General features: G+C 48.7%; 1 long non-coding RNA gene across 1 annotated transcript; it reads right to left on the bottom strand.

Annotated features, from left to right (window-relative positions):
* Positions 1 to 21,596: 21,596 nt before the first annotated feature.
* On the bottom strand, positions 21,597 to 25,024 carry LOC121484604. Its single transcript, XR_005986079.1, has 3 exons — positions 24,916 to 25,024; positions 23,627 to 23,726; positions 21,597 to 21,684 (listed from the first exon to the last, which is right to left on the bottom strand). It is a non-coding gene; the product is annotated as an uncharacterized LOC121484604 (long non-coding RNA).
* Between the last annotated feature and the right edge of the window lie 216 nt (positions 25,025 to 25,240).

Here is a 25,240-nt window from a genome sequence, read left to right as displayed (position 1 = left end):
AGGGACTGGATTCTGGATTTATTCTGAAGGTAGAGCAGAGATTCCCTTACAGAGTGAATGTGGTGAGAGGGGAAGAAGGAGCCAAAGGTGACACTGAGCAAGGCCACTGACCAGAAAGTGTGGAGGATGAAGCTGCGGCTGATCGAGATGGGAAAGCTCTGGAAGGGGCAGGTCGGTGAGCTGCGACACATCAGATCTCTGACGTGGACAAGTGACAGCTGAGGCGCCCACTCATGGCCACATCCAGTAAGTAGTCGGGCATCTGAGCCCAGGCACCAGACCTGGGCTGGTGATGTAAGTGTGGAGCTGGCATCCCGGAGATGGAGTTCAAAGTGTGCGTGAAATGGAAGGAAGAGGCCCAAGTACCAAGTCCTGCACCTCCTAACGTTTTTTACTGTGCACACCCCGGAATTCTGAACTTGCCCACCCAGCATGCTAACCTTTTGACCTATGGTTTCCATTCTGAGAATTTCTCCCAAGGAGACAGACAAGCCAGTGTGACAAGACTCCTGGACATCATTTACAATAGTTCCCCCAAGTTGAGAACTACATAAATATCCATCCAAATGAGGAGACCTAGACCTGTAAACTTATACCCACCCAGAGGGACTCACAGACAAACTGCTGTGTCTACGCAGGGGGAACCGTGAGGCTGTTGGACAAGAAGGCTTAAATCTTAACGTGCTGCCTTGGGAAGACGGCCGTAAGGTTTTAAAAGAGGAATAACTGCAGAAGGAGCTAACACTTCATTTTTTAAAAAAGATATTATTTATTTTAGAGGGATTAAGGGTGAGAGCATGAGCTGGAGGACAGGGAAAGGCAGACTCCCCGCTGAGCAGGGAGCCCGATGCAGGACTCAATCCCAGGACCCTGAGATCCTGACCTGAGCCAAGTCAGACATTTAACTGACTGAGCCACCCGGGTGCCCCAGGAGCTAACACTTCTAAGTACTCACTGTGTGTTAAGCACTGTAAAAGGCCTCGGAGGAGAGTATTTCAATGGATTCTTTTTTTTTCTTTTTTATGATTTGATTGATTGATTGATTGATTGATTTGAGAGGGAGAGAGCACAAGCAGGGAGCAGAGGCAGAGGCAGAGGGAGAAGCAGGCTCCCCGCTGAGCAGGGAGCCTGATGCAGGACTCGATCCCAGGATCCTGAGATCATGACCTGAACCAAATGCAGACACTTAGCCGATTGAGCCACCCAGGCACCCTATCATTTGATTCTTAAAAATATTAGAAGTAGATACTGTATTTGGATTCTCATTCTGCAGATGAGGAAACCGAGGCATCGTTGGTTGAGTAACTTGTTTGTGGTCACACAACACAGGGTGGAAGGGGCAGCATTTCAAACCACTGTGCAGTGGAATGTTCGAGTCCTGCCTGGATGAAGATATGTTATATCTGCACCATCTCAGGGGCTACCCAACATACTTTAGGAGCGATTGGTTTGCTTTCTTCTTTAGATGCTTCTGTGGTATTTGACTTTTTTTCTCATTATCCTATATTACTTCTACAACCCCAAGAACAAAAGCACTTTCCCATGTTAAGGGGAAAAGTAAAGGAAGGAACAAAGGAAGACTCATCTGTTCTATCCCCCTTCTCTATGGAGCAGGGTTGCTAAGACGTCAGTGCTAGAGCCCAGAGGCTGCAAGCCCCAGTGGCTGTGGGGACACACTCCCTGGAAGCACCCAGTGGGACTGGGGTCACTTGTTATTCCATGGATGGGTGTGGAGACACAGAAACGTGTAGTGACCAGAGGGAAGGGGAGGGCCTGCATTTACCAGAACTCGGGGTCCCACCGGAAAGCCACAGACACTGAGAGGGTACCATCCTCCAGGACCTTCTCCTGGGAGCTCACATGGCCCAGTGTGACCTAGGGGAGCCCCTGACCTCTGCTGGCAGTTCCTTAACCCAGACTCACTCGCTCCCTGACACTGTGCATCCTGGGCTCTGGCCATCAGCAGTAAAGACTCTAAGGGCTTTGAACTTCTCTTAAAGGTCCCTACCTGTTAAAGGCTGGAGGCTCCCCTAGTAGTCTGGTGGCTTGGTGCTCATGCACCCCACCCTGGAGGAGGAGCTCAGAGGGAGGAGGGGAGGTGGGCAGATGCCAGGGTGGGGGCATCCCTGGATGGCCGAGGGGACCTTGAGTCAGCTGGATGGCCTCGCCTCGCTCTCCCCTCCACAAACACAGGGAGCTGGCCCTGCTGCCAGCACCCCAGGGCTCTGACAGTGGCGCACAGGCATGCACACATACCTTCAGTCATCTCTTTTCTTTTTAAGATTTTGTTTATTTGACAGAGAGAGAGGGCACAAATGGGAGCGAAAGCACAAGCTGGGCAGTGGGGGGAGGGCATGAGCAGGGGGTGGAGGGGCAGAGAAAGAGGGAGAAGCAGACTCCTCACTGATCGGGAATCCCAACACGGGGCTCGATCCCAGGACCCTGAGATCGCGACCTGAGCTGAAGCCAGATGCTTAACTGACTGAGCCACCCAGGTGCCCCTCATTCATTCATTTCTTGCTGTATTCATCAGCGCTAGTGTTATTATTGTACTATGCTGTGAGCACTTGGCGCCCATCATCTCATTTCATTCCACAACAGCCTTTTGACATCATTTCAAGTGACCACGTTTTGCAGAGGAGGAAGGTGAAACCGAGCAAAACTAAAAAACTTATCCATGTCGTCGTGCCCCCCCCCCCCGCCCCCCACACACCTGGGCCTGTAAATCACGAATGAATTCACATTCAAACCCAGGCCCATCTGATTCCAAAGTCTGGCCCCAGCTGGCACTAGGGGGCAGTATCTCCCAAAGGTTAGTAGGTCCCGGTCGACTCCACTTACAGGCTACGTGGTCTTGGGCAAGATTTCACTACTCTGTAAAGAGGTTTCCTCACCTGTCAAAGGAGGGTAACCGTGGTCTTACCTCTCTAGGGACTGGGGTGTCAACTGAATGAATACATGTCCCGCACTCAGCCCGGTGGCGGTCACATGTGATTATTAGAGACATTCACAGCCATCAGCTCTTTATCACTGCGCTGTCTGCCTCCTTGCCCTACAATGTATGTATTTATGGAGGATCCAGGGATATAAAGGTGAAATAAATCATAGTCCCTGCTCTAAGAGAGCTCAGTGTCTAGGTCATTAAAATCACTTGGGAAGCTTTCAAAATACCCCCAATGCCCAGGCTGCACCCCAAGCCCAAATAAGAACCCCTGAGTTTGGCTAGGGCTGAGCATCAGAATTTTAACGCTTGCTGGTGATTCTGATGGACAGCCCACTCAGAAAAGGCAGGACCAGCTCTTGAGCCTGTGAGCTCTGACTCTGATCCCTAAGGGATGGTGGGGGAGGAAGGTCGGGCTGGTGGGGCTGAGTGAAGGTGTGGGAAGTGGCCTTACTGTGGGCGCTGAACGAGTTAAGTTTATTGAGGTATAATTTACATACAGTAAAATCCACCCTTCATCGTACAGTTTTTTTTAATAAAGATTTTATTTTATTTATTCAGGGAGAGAGAGAGGCAGAGACACAGGCAGAGGGAGAAGCAGGCACCACACAGAGATCCTGACGTGAGACTCAATCCCGGGTCTCCAGGATCACGCCCTGGGCTGCAGGCGGCGCTAAACCGCTGCGCCACCGGGACTGCCCTTCGTCGTACAGTTTTATGAGTTTTAACAAAAGTACCATCAGGTAACCACCACCACAATGAACACATAGAACAGCTCCAACCCCCCAAGTTGTCCTTTGGAGTCACCCCTCCGCCTGCCCTCAGTCCCTGGCAACCACTGACCTATAGTTTTGTCTTTTTCAGGAGGACACATAGACCACACCAAGTGGTATGCAACCTTTTGAGTCTGGCTTCTTTTCAGAACTATATATTTGAGACCCATTCCTGTTGCAGCATGGATCAGCAGTTCATTCCTTTTCATTGCTGACTCGTACTCACCTTACACTTTATCTGTTTACCAGCTGCAGGACATTTGGGTTATTTCCAGTTGTTCCAGCAATTAGGAATAACCTGCTAGAAGCTATATACATTCATGCTCAGGTGTTTGTGTGAGCATATATTTTCATTTCTCTAGGGTAAATATCTATAATTGGATCACTGGGCCACATGGTAAGCATATGATTAACTTTCTCAGAAACTGCCAACCTGTCTTCCAGGGTGGCTGGACCATTTCTCATTCCCATCACCAATGTTGAGGGCTCCCCTTGCTCGCACTCTTCCTAGCATTTGGCACCCTTGGGGGGTTGTTTTGTTTTTAATTTCAGCCATTCTTGGGGGTGTGTAGTGCTTATAATCTTTTTAAAGTTAATGAAAGTATCAAAAATATGTTTTACACATTTATATTTTTTTAAGTAAGCTCTTCTTCAATGTGGGGCTTGAACTCATGACCCCATGATCAAGAGTCTCATGCTCCACTGACTGAGCCAGCCAGGTGCCCCATGTTGTACACCTTTAATCTATATAATTTTTATTTGTCAATTATACCTCAATAAATCTGGGGGTGAATTTATGAATGTAAAAAAATAAGAGCCATTAATAGTAAATATTTTGCAAACTCTATAATCATTTGAGCACCTACTACTTGCCAGGAAGTATCCTAATTCTTCCTAAGTCCCAGGAGCAGCTGATACGATGGGAAGGGAATGCATGAGGGCCTGAAAGGCTCAAATTCCAGCTCTGCTGTGGGCTTGCTGTGGAATTTAAGGCACATCACTCAACTCTCTAAATAAATGAGCTTCCCTTTATTTATGGCAATTAAATTGAGTAATGCCCTCTTGGAGATTTGGTGTGAAAACTGAAGGAGATAGAGCAGGGAAACTGCTGGCTCACAGGAAAAGCTCAACAGCTGGGAGTTGTTACAGGCTTTGTTCTTTATGTAGCTAAATACCTGGAAAGTTCTGTTCCAGCAGCAAGTCTGGTTGCTTCTACCTTCCTACTCTAATGGAGCCCCTCCTCACATGTCATACCTGTCACACACCACCACTCTGGTCCAAGCCACCACCTGGGGGGATTACAAAACCTGAGCTCCCTTCTCCCACACATGTCCCCCCGTGGTCCTACTCCAAACAGCCATCAAAGAAGTTCTTTGCAATTTGAACCCACTGCTCTCCCCCAACATTCCCATCCCCCACCCCCGAGGCTCCAGGGTCCTGGTCCCAAGCCTCCAGTGGCATCACGATTTGAAGTCCATCTGATGCCTCCCTCCCACAGTCTACCAGGAGAAATCTCCTGTCCTGGATGCCCTTCCCCCAGATACCTGCCTGGCACAGCTCCCTACTTCACTCAGATGTCTGCCCTAAAGACAGCTCCCTGTCCACCTGCTGTGCCCAGAGCCCCTTGCCACTTTGTCCCTTGACGCTGCTTCACTCTCACCATCATACCACCACTCTACTGCTTTATCTAGTTTGCAGTGAGACTAGTATCTATCTCCATGGCTAAAAATATAAGTTCCTGGAGGGCAGGGACTTGGCCTCCTGTTCATCATGCATGTTTCCCAGCCTCTGGCCCACACATAGTCCATCCTTGGTAAAGTTCTAGGGACTATTGGAATGAATTGTGTGGCTCAGATATGGCAAGGCAGTCACTGTCCTTACTTATCCTAGCTGTGGCCACACTGCTTCGGTCCTAGAACCTTCAGGCCTGCCCTTCCCCAGTGCTGACCTTCTTTTATTCACCCAGAACTTGGCACATACCAAGTGCTCAAAAAATAGCCTCTGGCCTGGATTCACGCTAGCACTGTCAGGCCACCAACATGCGGGTGCTATTTTTCTTCCATTGGGGTGACTGGAGATCAAAGAGGTGAAATGGCATGTGCCAGGTCATGTCGCACTTCTGTGGACTCTCTCAGGGACCAGGACGAGGGGCCCCTAACTCTGATTGTGGGCTCTTCCTTACTGCTGCCTCCCTCTCCCATGGCTGGACCTCAGGACCCTGGTTGTTTTTTAAACTGGTCATGGTGGGCGTATTGGCACCATGGAAATTGGCAGATCAGCCCCTCTTCCCCCTCAGCCCCCAACAAAAAGCTGGTGGTTCCTTTTTACCATTGGACACCCTGTCCGGCATCCAGAGAAGATTTACTGAAGCCACCCCCAGCCCACGTTTCCATGTCTTGAGCTCACAACCCTCAAGGGTGGCCCAGATGTCCAATCCCTGTTTTCTCCCCTGCCTGGCCTCACACTCTGTCCTGGGCCAGCTGCCAGCTGGCCTTGGGCCTATGCAAACTGTGAGCTTCTGCAGGTTGAAGGCCAAGGTGGGGGTGAAGGCACTTTCCTAATGGCGCTCCTGGCCTGACCCTGGCCTCTTCCTGGCCACCCTCTTTCCCGCTCTCACTATGTGAACTGTGCACTGGTGTGCTGGTGCCATTCTACCTCTGAGTTTTTTCCCTCACTCTCTTCCTTCCATGATTCTCTTCTTTCTCACCTTCGCCATTCTCCTCATGCCCCTCTTTGAGAATAAAAATAAGAGCTAACTTTTTTGGGAAGATTTTATTTGTTCATTCATTTGTTTGTTTGTTTGTTTATGATAAAGAGAGAGCAAGCACAAGCAGTGGGGGAGAGACAGAGCGGAATGGGCCAGGTAGACTTCTTACTGAGTGAGGAGCCCCACATGGGGCTCAATCCCACGACCCTGAGATCATGACCTGACCTGAAACCAAAAGCCAGAAGCTCAATTGACTGAGCCACCCAGGAGCCCAAGAGAGCTAACTTTTTTTTTTTTTTTTAAGATTTTATTTATTTAAGAGAGAGAACGTGCACAACAGGGGGAGGGGCAGAAGCAGAGGAAGAAGCAGGCTCCCACTGAGCTGGGAGCCCCACACCAGGGCTCCAACCCAGGACCCTGAGATCAGGACCTGAGCTAAAGTCAGACGCTTAACTGGCTGAGCCACCCAGGCACCCCAAGAGAAATACCTTGTAAAGAGCACTTACTATGTGCTTTCCACGTATCAAGTCATGTAATCCTCACACCAGCTCCATCATAAAGATGAGAAGAAGGAGGCACAGAGAGATTCAGCAACTTGCCCCACGTCGCACAGTTGAGAATCAGAGCTGCCCGTCCACGCTCTGTGACCTTACTGGGAAGCAGAAGTAAGCACATCAGACTGAGAATTTTAAAACATGGTGTTGAGGGGCACCTGGGTGGCTCAGATCATGATCCTGGGGTCCTGGGATGGAGCCCCATGTAGGCTCCTCTGCTCAGTGGGGAGTCTGATTCGCCCTCTGCCTCTGCACCCTCCCCACAGTGCACACTATCTCTCTTTCTCCTTCAAATAAACCAATAAAATCTTAAAAACAAAAACCAAAAAACCAAAAAACAAACAAACAAACAAAAAAACCATGGTGTGGAGTCTGGGTTCTGTTACCCCCTTGTGACTTCAGTCTAGAGGCCCCAGTTTCCTTCCTCATTCATCAAGCAGGATGACCAGCACGTGCCCCATCCATTCATAGGCTTATTTTGGGGTCAAAGGATATAGTGGGTGTTAAAGGGCTTCAAAAGAAAAAAGTGCTGAGTACATGAGTGGATGATTAGCATATAGTTCTGTTTCCCAATTTTCATTTTCTCTGGCCTTTCAGGAGGGTCCCCTGCCTCAGCTGTGTGGTGCCCAAGAGGCTCCTTCCAGGACATGGAGGCCTTGGGAAGCGTGACTTCTCTTCCTCTCTTCTCTATTGGGTTCTTATTTCCCAAGCTTTTCAGGGAGACTCACCACATGTCCCTTTCTCCCACTGCCATCGAACACAGACTCAGCAGGTGGAGGGTTCACGCTAATGGGCTTTTTTAAAAAATATATTTTATTTATTTATTTGAGAGAAAGATAAAGAGCACGGAGCAGGGGAAGGGATGGAGGGAGAGGGAGAAGCAGACTCCCTGTTGAGCAGGGAGCCCAATGTGGGGCTCGATCCCAGGACCCCGAGATCGTGACCTGAGCCCAAGGCAGATGCTCAATTGACTGAGCCAGCCAGGCACCCCACCCTAGCAGGCTTCTAATGCTCAGAGCAAGACCAGCACTGGAATTAAGCCCACAAACACATCTTAGACATCATAGGAGGAACCAATTGGAAATGATGTTTCATTTTCTAGAAATTGGTGTATGGAAGCTTTCCAGAAATACATCTACTTTTATGGAACAAGGCAATAAATCCTGGTCTGATTGTATTTGTCTTTAAATTTTTTTAAATATATTTAACATTTTTTGTGAAAAGACATCACTTTCTTGGAAATATAACTTACAACAAAGTGCACCAATCTTAAGTGTACAGGTTGATGAGTTTCTACATGTGTTCACCTACATCACCACCACTCAGACCAAGAGCCAGAACACTTCCAGCACCCTGGAGGGCTCCCTCATGCCCCCCACCCCAGGCAATACCTGCTCCCACAGTATTGACTTATTTTTGGCACAAAATTCAAAAGGGACAAAGGATAAGATGAAAAATCTCCTTCCCATCCTGTTGTCAGACATCTTTTTTTTTTTCTCCAGAGAGTCAATATAGCTGGTTTCTTAAGGATACTTCCAAAGGAAAGAGACAGGTGCACCCACACAAAAATACATAAAGTTATGTTATACTGTGTTATATTGTATATATATTCTCTCCTTTTTATACAAAAAGTACTTGACTATACAATTGTTGTGCACGTTGTGTTTCCTTACTTAATATCTTAAAAATTAGAATGATTTTAATAATTAGGAAATTAATATCTTTACAAAAAGACTGCCCCTTACAAAAATTGGGTTTATATAAAAATCCAAATTTTTATTACCAAATATTTCTTTGCTCTGTCTTACAACCCTCTGAGGGTCCTTAGGTGGCAAGTCTTGCCACTACATCAAAAAATACGATTCAATTAGGCAAATGTGATTCATGTCACTTTTCATAGCCCACCCTATAAACCATCCTGGGAGGTTCTATCTTATTGGTATCAGCTTTTCCTTTTGTAGCCCTTTTCAATAACAATATCATGAGTTTAGATTCTCAATAACTTATGAGTTCTAAAGGACACGTTGTGAGAGACCCTCTCCCGCCCCCCAAAAAAGTGACTAAAGTTTGGAGTGTAAACTGTGGAATTTCTCAAAGGTCTGAATTACTGGAGCTTATTAGGTTGGGTTGAATTAAAGGGAAAAGAAATATTTTGTGCTTTTAGATGCATTAAACAGTTTTCCTGGGAAATTGGTCAAGAGGATCCACTGTTGGTGTGTGAACCTCCCTAGAGGGGAAGGCAGGTCAGCCCTGCCAGAGGGCAGCTGAGGGACTGGGCTGGGCTGTGAGTTCCAGGAAGCAGAGTAGGGTGCAGTCAGGAGCGGGAAGTCTAGAAGATAATCCAAATCAAAGTCTTCAGATGCATCAGTGAGGCCAAAGAGCATAAATAGGGCCCCAAGCCAAAGACTCAGCCAACAGGCAGAGCTTCAGAGCTGGCGTGGCTGAGTTAGGAACAAGTTGGCAGGCACCAGCTTGTTGCCAAGAGTGAGGACAAAGTTTGTTGGTCTCTAAGTGCATGTGTGGAGTGTGCCCACCCAGCACATGGGCTTTGTAGAGCATTGTTACAATAGCAGCCCCCAACAGAATTAGCCCCACCCCGTGCCCATGCCCCTTTGCCACGTGACTTTACTGCTTCTGCTTCCACCGGTGGAATCCACTTCACCTACCCTTGAATCAGGGTTGGCCTTGTGACTTTGCTTTGACCAATAGGATGTGGCAGGAGTGACATTGTACAGCCTCTGAGGCGAGTGTCTTGCTTTCTCTCTTGCCAAATGTTTCTCTCTTTTTTTAATTTTTTTTTTTATTATTTATGATAGTCATACAGAGAGAGAGAGAGAGAGGCAGAGACACAGGCAGAGGGAGAAGCAGGCTCCATGCACCGGGCGCCCGACGTGGGATTCAATCCTGGGTCTCCAGGATCGCGCCCTGGGCCAAAGGCAGGTGCCAAACCGCTGCGCCACCCAGGGTTCCCTTGCCAAATGTTTCTATCACCATGTGAAGAAGCCCAGCATAAAAGACCTATGGAGACACCTGGGCGGCTCAATGGTTGAATGTCTGCCTTTGGCTCAGGGCATGATCCCTGGGATCCTGGGATCGAGTCCCACATCAGGCTCCCTGCAGGGAGCCTGCTTCTTCTTCTGCCTGTGTCTCTGCCTCTTTCTCTGTGTGTGTTTATCTCATGAATAAATAAATAAAATCTAAATAATAATAATAATAATAATAGACGACCCCATGGAGAGAAAGGCTAGGCATCCCAGCTGTTCTAACCACCCACGTGAGCTGAGCAGTCAGCAGACTGAAGCTACGTGAATAAGACCAGCAGAGGAACCACCTACCCAACTCACAGACCTGCAAGAAATAATAGATCATTGTTTTAAGTCATTATGTTTGGGGATGGTTTGTTACACAGCAACAGATAACTTACACATCCCTTTACCCCATACGTTCACTAGGTAAGTCTACCAGGGATCTCTCATGTTAGACAAACTCAGAATGGTGAGACCTAGAATTACAAATATCCTATGTGTTAATAATTATATTCTCTGAACGCTTTCACATGTAATTCAATGTCATGACAATCCAGTGAAGAAGAGAGAGAGGGGATGTGGCATATCTTCATTAAACACATGAGGAAACTGAGGCACAGGCAGATTATATGACTGTCCCAGGATTATTCAGCAAGTCAGTAGAGATATTATTATGGACCCAAATTCATAGGTTGAAATCCTAGCCACCCCCCGCATGTAACTATAATTGGAGACAGGGCCTCTAAAAGAGGTAATTAAAGTTAAATTAGATCATAAGAGTGAGCCCCAATCTGATAGAACTTATAAAAAGAGGAAGAGACACCAGGGATACACACACGCACACAATAGGCCGTGGAGGACATAGCGAGAAGGTGACTGTCTGCAAGTCAAGGAGGGAGGCCTCAAGAGAAATCCAGCCCTGCTGACACTTTGATCATGGAATCCCAGGCTCCAGAAATAGGAGAAAATAAATCTATGTTGTTTAAGCAACCCAGTTTTTGGTATTTTGTTCTGGCAGCCCCAACAAACAGTGATACTCAAATTTAGGTCTTCCATTTTCTTGGTAGGAATTTTTTTATAACAATGGGATACCATTTCTTGTGTATCAGGTTGGCAAAGCTTTTTATTTTTTTTAAGATTTAATTTATTTATTCATGAGAGACACACAAGGAGAGAGAGAGAGAGAGACACAGAGACACAGGCAGAGAGAGAAGCAGGCTCCACGCAGGGAGCCTGACGCGGGACTCGATCCCGGGTCTCCTGGACCACGCCCGGGGCCAAAGGTGGCACTAGACCACTGAGCCACCCGGGCTGCCTAGCAAAGCTTTTTAAAAGATAAATTTAGTTGTAGAAAGGATGTAGAGAAATGGACTTTCTCAAACACCACTGGCTGGCGGGAGTCTAAATTGGCATGCCTTTCTACAAGGAAAAGTCTTTAATACATATCAAAGGTCTTTAAAATGTAGTTACCATCATTTTAACATAATAGCTAAATATTGGAAATGGTATGTGGTAGCTTAAATTTTCTAAAGATGGAAGCACAGGAGTGCCTGGGTGGCTCAAGTGGTTAAGCATCTGCCTTTGGCTCAGGTCATGATATTGGGGTTCTGGAATCAAGCCCCATGTTGGGCTCCCTGCTCAGTGGGGAGTCTGCTTCTCCCTCTCCCTCTGCCTCTCCCCTCCTCCCCTGGCTCCTGCTCTTGCTCTCTCTCTCTCTCTCTCTCTAATGAATAAATAAAATCTTTAGTAGTGCCTGGGTGGCTCAGTCAGTTAAGCATTAGACTCTTGGTTTTGGCTCAGGTCATGATCTCAGGGTTGTGGGATCAGGCCCTGCATCAGGCTCCAGCTCAGTGTAAAGTCTGCTGGAGATGCTCTCCCTGTCCCTCTGCTCCTCCTCCCTGCTCTCTCTCAAATAAATGAATAAATAAAATCTTTTAAAAATAAATAAAGATGGAGCACTGATATATCCCATCTCTCATGCTCTTTTTACAATGTGATGTTAGCACTCCTCCACTGAAGGGCAGGGTCTATTCCCTCCCCCTGAATCTGACAAATCTACATAGTTGCTACGACCAGTAGAATCTAGTGGAAGTGAAGGTGTGTGACTTCCAAGGCTAGGTTATAAAAGGCATTGTAGCTTCCATCTAGGCTTCTTAGATAAACTCACATTGAAAAGTCAGCCTCCTTGTCAGGAGGACACACATGCAGCTCCTTACAAAGGTCTATGCAGAGAGGAACCGAGGCTGCTAGCCTTCATCCAGCACCACCTTGCCAGTTACCTGAGTGAGTAACCTTAGCAGTAGATCCTCCCATCCCAGTTGAGTCTTCAGATGACAGCAGCCCCAGCATCTGACTGCGGCCTCATGAGAGACCTCGTGTGAGAATCATCCAGCTCATTCCTTCTCAAATTCCTGATCAACAGAAAACCTAAAAACAAAAAATAAATTTTTATTGTTTTTTTTTTTTGTCACTGTGTTTTGGAGTAATTTGGCATAGAGCCATATATAATTAATACACATCCTACATGTCCATCAATGAGGGACTATTTAAATATAGTATAGTACATGCCTATAATGAAAGGCTGCTGAAAAAATGAGGAAGCTCTGTATGTACTGACATGGAAAGTTCTCCAAGATGATTCATTAGGTGAAAAATGCAAAGTGCAATATAATATATAGAAAATGTTACCATTTGTGAAAAAAATTATGTATCTAGATATATGTATAGATATGTATGTAGCATATTTATGGAAAATACATCAGTGTTTTTTAAAAGATTTTATTTATTTATTTGAGAGTGAGCAAGAGAGAGCACAAGTGGGGGTGGTGAGAGGCAGAGGGAAAGGGAGAAGCAGGCTCCCCACTGAGCAGGGAGCCCCACACAGGACTGGATTCCAGGACTGTGGGATTATGACCTAAGCCAAAGGCAGATGCTTAGCCACCTGAGCCACCTAAGTGCCCCGAAAATACACCTGTATTTTACACTTGTGTGTGTATATATACATATACATATTATATATATATGTGTGTGTGTGTATATATATATGTAAAATGTATATACATGCAAAATATCTCTGAGGAGAACATAAGACCTTGGTAATAGTGATTGTCTTGGGTTGGAGAGGAGCTGGGTGACTCGAGAACAGAGGCAGGGAGATGCCTTTGAAATTTTGAACTTTGTGAATATATTCAAAAATTAAGTTTAAAAATTTTAAATCATCCTTTCTCTTTGACTCAGAAATTTCTTTTTTTTTTTTTTAAGATTTTATTTATTTATTCATGAGAGACACACAGAGAGAGAGGCAGAGACACAGGCAGAGGGAAAAGCAGGCTCCATGCAGGGAGCCTGACGTGGGATTCGATCCTAAGACTCCAGGTTCACACCCTGGGCTGAAGGCGGCGCTAAACCAGCGAGCCACCAGGGCTGTCTCGACTCAGAAATTTCACTTCTAGGAATTTAAATTATGGCAAAGATGTAGCTACAATGATGTTCTCACCACTTCATTTAATATTGTGAAAATGGTGGGTCACCTGGCTGGCTCAACCAGAGGAGCATGTGGCTCTTGATCTTGAGGTCATGAGTTCGAGCTCCATGTTGGGTGTTGAGGTTGCTTGAATAAATAAATAAACTTTAATGGTAAACCACCCAAGTATTCAGCAATAGGAACTTCGCTGAAGAGCTTATGCCACTCTCATAATCTGCCACCATCAAAAACGGTGCCAGATGGGGATCCCTGGGGGGGCTCAGCGGTTTAGCGCCTGCCTTCCACCCAGGGCGTGTTCCTGGAACCCCCGAATCGAGTCCCACATCGGGCTCCCTGCATGGGGCCTGCTTCTCCCTCTGCCTGTGTTTCTGCCTCTCTCTCTCTCTCTCTCTCTCTCTCTCTCTGTGTCTCTCATGAATAAATAAATAAAATCTTAAAAAACAAGCAACAACAACAACAACAACAACAAAAAAAAAAAACAAAAACAAAAAAACGGTGCCAGGGAGTACAACTCAGTGCCCAATGAAGGGATCATGATATACTAATTGTCAAGAAGTTATGAAATAGTATGGCTTCATCTTTTTTTTTTTAATCTTATTTTTAAAGTAAATTTAACTATATGAAGGTAGATGGAGATGAGATCAAGACACATGAATAGGTGCAGAGAGATAAACCAAAATGTTAGCAATGATTATCTCTGGGAGGTCTGAATCTTGTTAATTTTGTTTTCTCATGTTTCATCTGTGTTTTCAACAATAAACCTGTGCCACATTTGTAAAAACACAAAGGCTAAAAGTTTATATGTGTCTCTCTCTTTTTCTTTTTTTTTAAGATTCATGGATGATTCTATAAATAGCAGCTCTGGGTAGAGAATTAGAAACTTTGTTTTTAAAGAAGACTATTCTTTTTTTTTTTTTTTTAAGACTTTATTTATTTATTTGAGAAAGAGCAAGACAGGGAAAAAGCACAGGGAGAGGGAGAAGCAGACTCCCTGCTCAGCAGGGAGCCCAATGTAGGGCTCCATCCTAGGACCCTGGGATTATGACCTGAGCCAAAGGCAGATGCTTAACTGACTGAACCACCCTAGGTGCCCCTAACAAGGACAGTTCTTTTTTTTTTTTTTTTTAAGGACAGTTCTTAAAGAGCAAAGATCACTCGACCATCATTGAGTAGAGAGAGAAGCCCACTCTGCTAAGAAGTCCTTGGTCACAACATTGACGTCCTCCTAGCCCACTGGCCGGTGGGAGCTATGTCCCCAGAATACTCCTGATCAACACTGGTAGGCAGGGGAGCCTCAAGAATTTCTAGAGAATGGTGGTGGTCATCATTGAGGAGGGATCTTGGGATGAGTCTCCAACTTCCATTTCCAAAGTCAACATACTGTTTTAACTTCCATTTGTAGGTTAAAAATCGAGTGTTATGGACTGAATTGTGTGTCCCCCCCCCCCAAATATTTGAATTATTTGAAATATTTGAAGTTCTAACCCCTCAGTGCCTCAAAATATGACTATATTTGAAAATAGATCTCTAAAGAGGGAATTAAGGGGGTGCCTGGCTGGCTCAGTCAGTGGAGCATGTGACTCTTGATCTTGGGGTTGTGAGTTTGAGCCCCATGTTAGGTAGAGAGATTACTTAAAATCTTAGGGGCACCTGGGTGGTCAGTGGTTGAAAGTCTTCCTTCAGCTCAGGTCATGATCCCAGGTCCAGGCATTAAGTCCTGCATTGGGTTCCCAGCAGGGAGCCTGCTTCTCCCTCTGCCTGTGTCTCTGCCCCTCTCTGTGTGTCTCTCATGAATAAATAAATAAAATATTTTAAATAAAATAAAATCTTAAAGGTGCTTGGGTGGCTCTGTTGGTTAAATGTCTGATTTTGGCTCAGGTCTTGATCTCAGTGTCATGAGGTCCAGCTTGGAGTCAGGCTCTGCACTCAACGAGGAGTCTGCTAGAGATTCTCTCTCTCTGTCTCCCTCTGCCTCTCATCTGCTTGCACGCTCTAAATAAATAAATAAACAAAAAATCTACAAAAATTAAAATAAATAAAATATTTTTAAAATAAATAAATAAATAAGGAGGTAATTAAGGTAAAATGAGGCCATATGGGTGGGCCCCAATCCAATATGACTGGTATCCTTAGAAGAAGAGGAGATGACATAGACGGACACACAGGGAGGACTGTATGAAGATCCAGGAAGAGAAGAGAGGCCTCAGAAGAAACCAGCTCTGCTAACACCTTGATCCATGACTTCTAGCCTCCAGTAAGGACAGTAAGAAAATTAATTTCTGTTGTTTAAACCACCCTGGCGGCAGTACTTTGTTATGGCGGCTCTAGCAAACTAATACACCAAGTATCCTAGATACACACTTTTACGTAAGATTGATAAAATGCCCATTGTCCATAGTGAAGGCTATGATCATCTGCTAGTAGCTCTGAGGAATGGAGCCGGTGGTGGTTATTGGGGCACTCCTAACCACTTAGGTGCCACCACTGCGGGCTGTGCGTTAGCATCGCTGGCCTTTCCAGCAGGTGGAGGCTGAGAAGTAATCCTGGCATCCATCCAGCCTGAGGGCTCGGGATATGGCCTCCAGTTCCCTGCCAAGGCTGCAGCCCTGAGGCCCCTGCACAATCTTGCCAGTCCCCCCTCCAGGGACCATTTTGGGACCCTGACCGTCCTCCCAGAGGGAGCCTTCCTGGACCTGCCCACCTCCCTAACCCCAGAGAGGCTGGCTGCTAACATTCACCCCACATCACCGTCAGATCCTGGAATACTGTTGCTGGTCTGGAGGGAACTTGCTGTCACCACATTCCAGGGACTGCCCTCTGTGGGGCCTTAAAGTCCTGGGTGTTCTTAGGCCTCCTGGGTGGCTCAGTGGGGCTAAGCATCTGACTCTTGATTTCAGCTCAGCTCATGATCTCAGGGTCATGAGATAGAGCCCCACGTTGGGCTCTGTACTCAAGACTCCTGTCTGCTTCTCTCCCTCTCTCTCTCTGATCCTTCTGCTGCTCACTTGCTCTCTCTCTCTCTCTCTCTAAAATAGATAAATAAATCTTAAAAAAAAATAGTGAAGGTCCTGGGCATTCTTACTTTCAAAGGCCATGTCCCACAAACGTATTCAAATACACCCACGTGCCACATCACCAATAATTTGCATAAACCATAGAAGCCAAGTTGCAATTGTCTAGTTAACATTTTGTAGGCACTTAATCATTTCATCTTTATAATATGCTTTCCTAATTTTGGAGCTAGTAGCAATCCCCACTGTGGCTCAAGTATTTCCGTGGATGCTTGGAAAGTTGGCTGGTCCTGGGGAGCCACAGCAATGGACACAGCTGTGGTGTGTCCTAGGGCCCTTTCCAAGAAGGTCCAGCATGCATTGGTGTGCCTGATCCAAGAGGAGCCCCCTGAGTACCCAATGTTCGGTTGCAATGCCTTCATCCCCTTTTGAAGCTGTAGAGTTAGAGGGCTGCACCTTTTTCCAAACAGAGCTGGCCTCTTCCTCCTCCGAAAACTTGTTTCTTGGTGAGCTCGCACCTTCCCTTGCTTCCAGAAGATTTCCCCCAGCTGGAAAAGCCAAGGGCTAGGAAGTCCTCAGCCACCATAGACTCAAATCTCCATTAGAGATGGGAAAACTGGTGCCCAGAGAAAGGAGAGACTTCTTCAGGACCACCCTTGCATTTTTGTGGAATTTGAACACAGAGCTCTGCCCTAGGTTGAGATTGAGATCTTGAAGATTACTCAGGAGGAACCCTAGAAGCTGAGTGTGTCTACTCTTCTGTAACCTTTACAAATCCCTGGTTTGCTTTCATCCCAGGCCAGTGGTTTTCTCCCAGCTGTCTGTCTGTCTGTCTGTCTGTCTCTCTCTCTCTCTCTCTCTCTCTCTCTCTCTCTCGGCAGAGCCCCACTGGAACCTTGGGGAAGGTGGGGGTTGGGGTGCCCCAGGTGCTGAGTATCTAGGACTGGCAGATACAAAACAGGATGCCTAGCTAAATAAACAACAACAACAATTTTTTTTTAGTATAAGGATATCCCAAACACTGTTGTTTATCTGAGAATCAAATTTAACTGGGCATCCTGTGTTTTTATTTACTACACCTGGCCACCCTCTGAGCCCCCGTTTTCATTTGGGTCAGGCCCTTCTGACCAGCAGCTGTGGATTTTCTTGCCACCTCAACAGCCTGTGAGTCATGCAGCATCAGGCCTCCAGGCAAATGTTTTGGAACGAACAGCATCACAGTTCGGGGGAGTCCCCCCACTGTCCCCATAACATATGTGCTGGCAAAGAACGATGCCCATGAGAGGAAAATGAGAGGGTCACAGGAGTTCCTACCACCGTGGGGACAGCCCCGGCCCTGCCGGCTCTGGGAAGGCAGTGTCAACCTCACTGCTTGCTCTTCGCCTCTCAGAGAGGCACACGTTGCTGTGAGAATCTTCGGGATAGTCGCAGTCAGACGTTCCCAGCCAGCTCCTCTGAGGGTCTGATGGTCTTCCTTCCCACCCTTCTGAGAACAGGTCTTCTGGGAAGATGGGCTGTTGGCCTGTGAGCTGGGCGGGTGGCTTGACTTCAGGGATCACGATTGTATCTTCATGGGGGAGGTCACTGTGAGTTATACAGGAGGAAATTAATGCAAAATGCTTGGCACACAGTGAGCGCTCACCATCAATGGTGGCTATTGTCTGAATAATGTCAGGGCTTTTTACTTTACCCCGAAGCCAGTGGATCTTCCTCAGAAGGCTGCTCTCAGTTTTCTGGGCTCCCACGCTTTGTCCTCAGGAAGCTTTGGGCCTACTAAATGGGCACATCCCCCTTGGACCAGAATGGGCATTGAGCTGAAGACACCTGTCGGTTCTTCATTCAGGTGACGTTTTCAGTTGCCCAGCAGAGCCCTGAGGAAGCAAGACTCAGAAGAGGCTGGCTTTGAGGCTTGAAGAAAGAAGTTTCCTAGCCTGGTGTTGCTGAGGGAAGGCAGGTCACATTTTTGTGCCTGTCAATGGGGAGTGGGGAGTTGGGCTTGGGGTTGTGTCCCTGGAGAGGAAGAAAGGAGGGGCCATGGGAAAGGGCTAGCAAAACACACGTCCTTGCTTTCCTCTTCTGGAACTTCTGACACCGGGCCCCAACAAAACACGCTTTGGTTGGAACTGAGGTGGGAAAGCCCCTGAAGTCAAAAGGTCTCCCCCTTTAACATGTGGCTCTGCCAAGGGCCTTCGGGTTGGGACACTCCGGCTTCTTAGAAAGAAACTGAAAGGCCTGAGGAGAAACTCCACCACTTCCCCTTCCTCAGTAAGAGGAACTTGGAGTTGCCCTGACAGGAAAGTCTTGGTGGGGTTTCTCGGAAGCTGCCACTGTTTCTCTACTGAGGAAAACCACAGGCCGGAGGCCAGGCGGGGGGCCAGGCTGGTGAAGAACCGGCCATTGACAAAGTCGTGCCCTTTAGCTGGGCTCTTGAGCAGAGCTGAGGAGCTGCCAGCATTTGCTCCCCAGCACCACCTGCCACCTCCTCCTAGGGGTCTTCTTGCTCCCCTCCCTCTCAGCTGCCAGGTTCCCATCCCACTGCCTGCCCCTTCCCCAGTCTTTTAACCGAATCACCCTTGGGTCTGTGCTCTAGATCCCCCACTACATTCACCACCTGTCAAAACTCCTCCATCTAGTCCCCACTTCTCAGACTGACTCTCCAGGAAGGACACTGGGGGTACCCAGTGGGCACAAGGAGCCACATTCTGGAATAGGCCACACCTATTGTGCTATCTCTGACGGCCTAGTGAGTGAAGAAAGGGCATCTACCCGACATTGAGTTAACAGTGGCTTCTGTTTGCTTCATTCATTTCTAGATGGGACGCGGGCTTCTCTCTGGGGACTGGGGTGCCTTTCCCCCTCTCTGACCTACCAAGGGCAGCTGCTGTAGCAACAAGAAACAGTACACAGGCATCGATCACATCCTGGGCCCTGCCCCAGAAGAAGCGGAGACACCTCCAGGTCCCAGGCTTTCGTAGGAATGTGTCAGAATGATATGGCCCCAGAATGTGGCCTAGTACCCGTGCTGAAATCCTTGCGTGGCTTCCCATTGTTTGGAGGACAGAGTCCAGGCTCCGTGGCCCGGCCATCAGACCCTTTGCCAAGGGGCCCAGCTCTCCTCTGCAGCTTCTCCTCTGAGCGTTGATCTGATGAGCCTCTGCCTCCTTCACCCAGCCATCTCCCATTCACACGAGACCTAGCAGGGCAGGGATTTCCTAGGGAAGTCTTCTCTGCCCCCAGTTCCAGCTCAGGTGGGCTGGAGGCTGCCCTCATGACCTCACTGGGCGCACCACTCTCAGGACCCTCATCCACATCACCTCATGATTTCTGGTCTCTTAACCATCACCCAGGCTGTGGGATCCTGAGCGACAGCAACTGTGGGCTTGGCGTGTCTCAGCGAACATTTCGTGAGGGAATAAATGAATAAATGAGTGGATTTAGTGCTATCTGCTAGGCCGGGTGGCTGAGAGACCCACGTGCCCACAGGCCCAGACATCCACGTGTGGATGTGGATGCCCACGTGCAGTGGGAGGAGGCACGTGCACATCCGTCATGGTGTCCCTGAGACGTGTGTCTGTGGGTCCCCGTGTTTAGATGCCAGCGTCACCGATGACGTGCCCCGGGCCAGCAGGTGGCGCTGCGTCCTTCCTCTGCGGCGTCGGTCCACCCCTGACTGGCTCTGGCTGTCGCGGCCCAGGGGCCTCAGCAGGCAAGCCCAGCAGCCTCCCTTAGGGGGCCCAGGGCGGCCTGGGTCGCGTGGGGAGCCAGTCTGGTCTTCCAGCTGAGCAGCCAGGGCCCTGACACCATAGTGCCCAAACTCCAGTTCAACCCAGGTCCCTGGCACTCTGTCCACCCAGTGCCAAGCTGGACCTCACAGGAGAGCCTGAAGTCCCAGCCAACGGCAAAGCATAAAGGTTAAAACAAAAGCACGGGCTCAAAGTTCCTGCTCAGCCTCTGGCTGGCTGTGTGACCTTGAGCATGTCCCCGACCCTCTCCTAATTCATTTCTTTAAGCGGGAATCATGCCAATTTGTAAAGTGACATAATCAGTGTCAAACATGGGCCACGGCGAGATTGTACCATAAGGCCACACAGTTCTCAAACTAACCCTGGAAAGCTTGTTAAAACACAGATTGCTTGGGTGCTTCTTCCAGAGGCTCAGATTCAGTGGGTCTAGGGTGGGTCCCGTGAATTTCAATGGCTAATGGGCTGCTGCCATCTGGGGACCACACTTTGAGAACTGCTGGATACAGGATGCTCAGAGGCAGTCAGGGGAGACACACCAAGGATGGAAGCATCAGGCCTCTGGTGAGATGTAATGGATGCAGAGGAGGAGCAGCAAAATCTGAGGGCTGCAGGGGCTTGAGGGAGGAGGTAGGGGGGCAGGTAACACTGACAATGGCGGGGGGGCCTCTGGACCTGGCTCTGTTCCTTCCTCCAGGTCTGAACAACCGCCCTGGAGGAGGTGAGGGGGGAAGGGGGGAAGGCTGCCGGACACCAGGTGGGCCAGCTCCACGTGGCTGCTGTCTCTTCTCCCTGGAAGGGATGGGTCGGTAGGTTGGTTCTCTGTTCCTGGCTTGGCCGCTGCTGTGCTTCCTCAGTTTCTGAGAATCCACATCTCCTCGCTCTTTTTTTAATACTGCTTTTTTTTTTAAATTAATTAATTTATTTATGATAGTCACAGAGAGAGAGAGAGAGAGAGAGAGAGGCAGAGACACAGGCAGAGGGAGAAGCAGGCTCCATGCACCGGGAGCCCGACGTGGGATTCGATCCCGGGTTTCCAGGATCGCGCCCTGGGCCAAAGGCAGGCGCTAAACCGCTGCGCCACCCAGGGATCCCTTAATACTGCTTTTTAAATCAAATTATCACAAAGGTGACGCACGTCCATCTTAGAGCATCAACACAATGCAGAAAAGTGTAAAGAAGAAATGTAAATAGCAATCCAAGATCCACTCAACTCAGAGATAATCACTGTCAACCGATTTCTGATTTCTTCTCCGCTTCCTCGAGTCTCATGCGCAATACGGCATCCACTTGACATTGTAGCAGACGTCTTGTCCTTTGCCATTGAAACGCTCAGGAAACATGAATTTAAGGACAGTGCAACAGTCTAAGTAGAGGTCTTGAGGCATCAAATGCTGCCTGTGTTTCAGGTCAACTTCGCCAGGGGGCATTTCTTAGAAAGGGACTCGCTGGGGTCAAAGAGCATGAAAAGTTTCATTTTTAGAACTCTATTTATTTATTTTGAGCATGAAAAGTTTTAAGGCTCTTGACACATATGGATAAAGTTCTTCCTAAATGATTGCGCAGGGGCACCTGGGTGGCTCAGTGGGTTAAGGGTCTGCCTTGGGCTCAGGTCATGATCCCGGGTCCTGGGATCTGGGCCTGCCCAGGGCTCTCTGCTCAGCAGGGAGCCTGCTTCTCCCCCTCCTGTACCACCCGCCCCCTACCCGCCCCCCCCCCCCCCCCCGCCCTGCTTGTGCTCTCTCTCTCTCTGTCAAATCAATAAAATCTTTAAAAACAAACAAACAAAAAAGGCCTCTTGTGCAGGTTGACAGTCCCACATTAGACGGGAAGATGATGGCAGCTTCGACTTACGCTATTTCAAACGACAGACCAGGGAAGCAGAGCCTGGGCAGAGCCTCCCTCCTGCTCTTAGAGCCAAGGTTGCTGCTGAGTCCTCGCTTTCGTACCTCACGTCCAGTCTGCCTGCAGGGGCTGTTGGGACCACTTTTACTTTTTAATTTTTTTAAGATTTATTTGTTATAGAGCGAGGACAGGTGCAGGAACGGGGGAGGAGGGGCAGAGGGAGAGGAAGAGAGAATGTCAGGCCTACTCCCAGCTGAGTGCAGAGCCCAGTGGCCCATCTCAGGATCCTGAGATCATGACCTGAGTTGAAATCAAGAGTTGGAGGATTAACCAACTGAGCCACCCTGTTAGAACTACTTTTAGAACATTCTGAATGTGACTGTTTCTCCTCGCTCCACTGCTACCAACCTGGTCCATCTCTGCCTGGATGATCTCAGTAGCCCGTCACAGTCTCCCTGCCCACCCCTATCTCTTGTCTCATTAGAGTCTCTTTTCCACAGCAGCCAAAGAGATCTTTTAAAAACCCAGCCCAAGGGACATCTGGGTGGCTCAGTGGTTGAGTGACTGCCTTTGGCTCAGGTCGTGATCCTGGGATCCTGGGATGGAGTCCCGCATCAGGCTCCCCTTGGGGAGCCTGCTTTTCCCTCTGCCTGAGTCTCTGCCTCTCTCTCTGTGTCTCTCATGAGTAAATAAGTAAAATCTTTAAAAAATAACAAAATAACAAAATAACAAAATAAAACCTAGCCCAGACCACGTCAATCCTCAGCTCAAAACCCCCAGTGGCTCCTGTCTCACTGGGCATAAAAGCAAAGACTTCACTATGACCTATAAAGGCCTTTTAAAGATCTATGCCTCCCTCACTCCCACGACCTCCCTGACCTTACTTCCTATCACTCCCTCCCTTACCTACTTGGCTTCCTGATGCTTCTCAGAACACCCCCCATGCACACTCCTGCCTCAGGACCTTTGCACTTGCTGTTCTCTCTGCCTGGAGTATTTTCTCAGATAACCTCAGGGTTCCTCTGCTCAAATGTCATCTCAAAAAACAACCACAAGCAAATCTGACCTATTTTCTAAAGGCCTTCCTGACCACGCAGTCTCAAATAGTGCTCTGACCACCCTTTGTCCCCTGACCCTGCGTCATATTCCTTCAGGAGTATCCTCTCACTTGCTTGATTATTATCTGCTTTCCTATGGGAAGGAAACTTCCACGAGGGCAGTATTCCTTGCCTATTTTGTTCACTCTACATCCCCAGCTCCTGGAGTACTGCAGGCGTGCATCACGGGTACTCAGTAAACAAGCTGAATGGAGGACTCAATGAAAGCTTTCACTATGTGTGTACGTGAGTGTTTTCTCCTCTAGACTATTTCTTGCTGCCTCTCCGTCGCCAGCTTGTGGACAGTGCCTAGCACATGGTAAGTACCTGTGTAGTGTGTATGGCACAAACGAATACGTGAGAAGAGGAAGAAATTGAAGACAGGGCGTGAGAGACCTCTGTACATGACTTGGGAGACTGGAATTCCAGATAAGCCCTTGCCACTCACCATCACTGAGGCCTTGGGCAAGTCACTTCCCCTCTTTGGACCTGGGTTTTATCATCCGTGAAATGGGCAGGATGGTGCCCGTGCTGCCAGCATCACAGGGCTGTGGTGAGGATAAATGACAAATGCAGTCAGCAAAGCATAAGGCGGCCCTGCCCCTTCTCCGAGGGGCTGCCAACACCCACCCTCAGCACCCTCCCTTCTCTGAGCACCCGCGGACCCCTCCGTGGAGACGTGCGTGTATGAGAGCCCTACTGGCGTTTGCACGCATGGTGTATGGACCAGACCGACCCCTCACTGTGTGCCCCCTTCTTTGCACCCACCCACCAGGCACCATGCCTAGCAGCTGAGCCGTGCCCCCTGGATATCTGATAACTGAGCGACAAATGCTTTTGTTGAAATCTCTGGATGCGTTACTGTGAAGTGAACGAACAAGGGTGGGATTTCAGACCTGGACAGAAGGCTGGGGTGAGGCTCTTGGGTTCTGGGGCAGGAGGGCCTGCGGGGGCCCCCAGGACCTGACCTGAGAGGTAGGGAGGGAGGGACTCATGGACAGGCCGCTTTCATTCTGCAACGCAGCCTGGCCAGCTCTGGCCACAGACATCTGCCACACCAGCCACATCTTCTGGGCTGCGGGGCGGAGGCCTGGCTACACACCTGCATTCCTCACTCTGTCTACCCATGATCTCATCCTGGCCCTGCAGCTGCCCACAGGGCAGGAGGCTTTGCCCCACTTTGCAGATGAGGAGATGGAGGCTCATGGAAACCGATGCCCTGCTGTGGGGCAGGTGGGATGTGGCCATGAAGACCACTTCACTTCACAAACTCCAGTCAAGCCCCATGGATCCCATCTACACCCATGATAAATTCTGGGCAGTTGGTCGGTTGACTCTTCCTGGCTGCCCAGGGGGATCCAGCCAGGCCCAGCTGCCTTCCCTCGGCAGGCACAGTGACCCAGACAGGGCTAGCCGACAAACAGGCCCTGCCCAGGAGGAGTGTGGGACGCAAGGACCGAAACTCCTTTTAGGAAGGAAATCTTGGAGCCGAGTTTAACAAACTAGCGTCTGGCCAAGGCCTAGGGGTGGGGGAGCCCAGGTGAGCCGACTCAGTCCTCAGGAATGGGTGGGGTCTCAAGGGGAGGCAGGCACTTCCTCCAGCCCCAGCCCAGGGTCCTGTTCAATCCTTACTGAGGAGTTTCCTGGCGACAGGCAGTGACCTGTCGGCTGCCCGTGTGGGAAGCAGCTTGGCGTGGCCCTCACCATCTCATTAGCGGTGATTCACCTAGGACTCACCTGGCTGTCAGGGACCTGTCCCACTGCCCGCCAGAACCAGCTTGGCCAGCGCCCTCGCAAGGGCAGAGACCTTGTTCCTTCCGGCCGCTGTCTTCCATGGCACCTAAGGCAGAGCCTGCCTGTCACACAGAGCTCAGAATTTACTCATTCAACCGACAGACATTAATTGAGCACCTACTGTATGCCAGACAGGGTGCTGGGTGCTGGGGATATGGAGTGAACCAGACAGACCCAAATCCTTGCCCTCCTGGAATCCACAGTCTTGTGGGGAAAGACAGACAGTAAACAAATAAATAAGTGAATCACACAAGCTCTTGAAGATGGT

This window comes from Vulpes lagopus, chromosome 1 (assembly GCF_018345385.1).
Source record: "Vulpes lagopus strain Blue_001 chromosome 1, ASM1834538v1, whole genome shotgun sequence".
NCBI classification, from domain to species: Eukaryota; Metazoa; Chordata; class Mammalia; order Carnivora; family Canidae; genus Vulpes; species Vulpes lagopus.
This window is presented reverse-complemented; position numbering and strand designations above follow the sequence as displayed.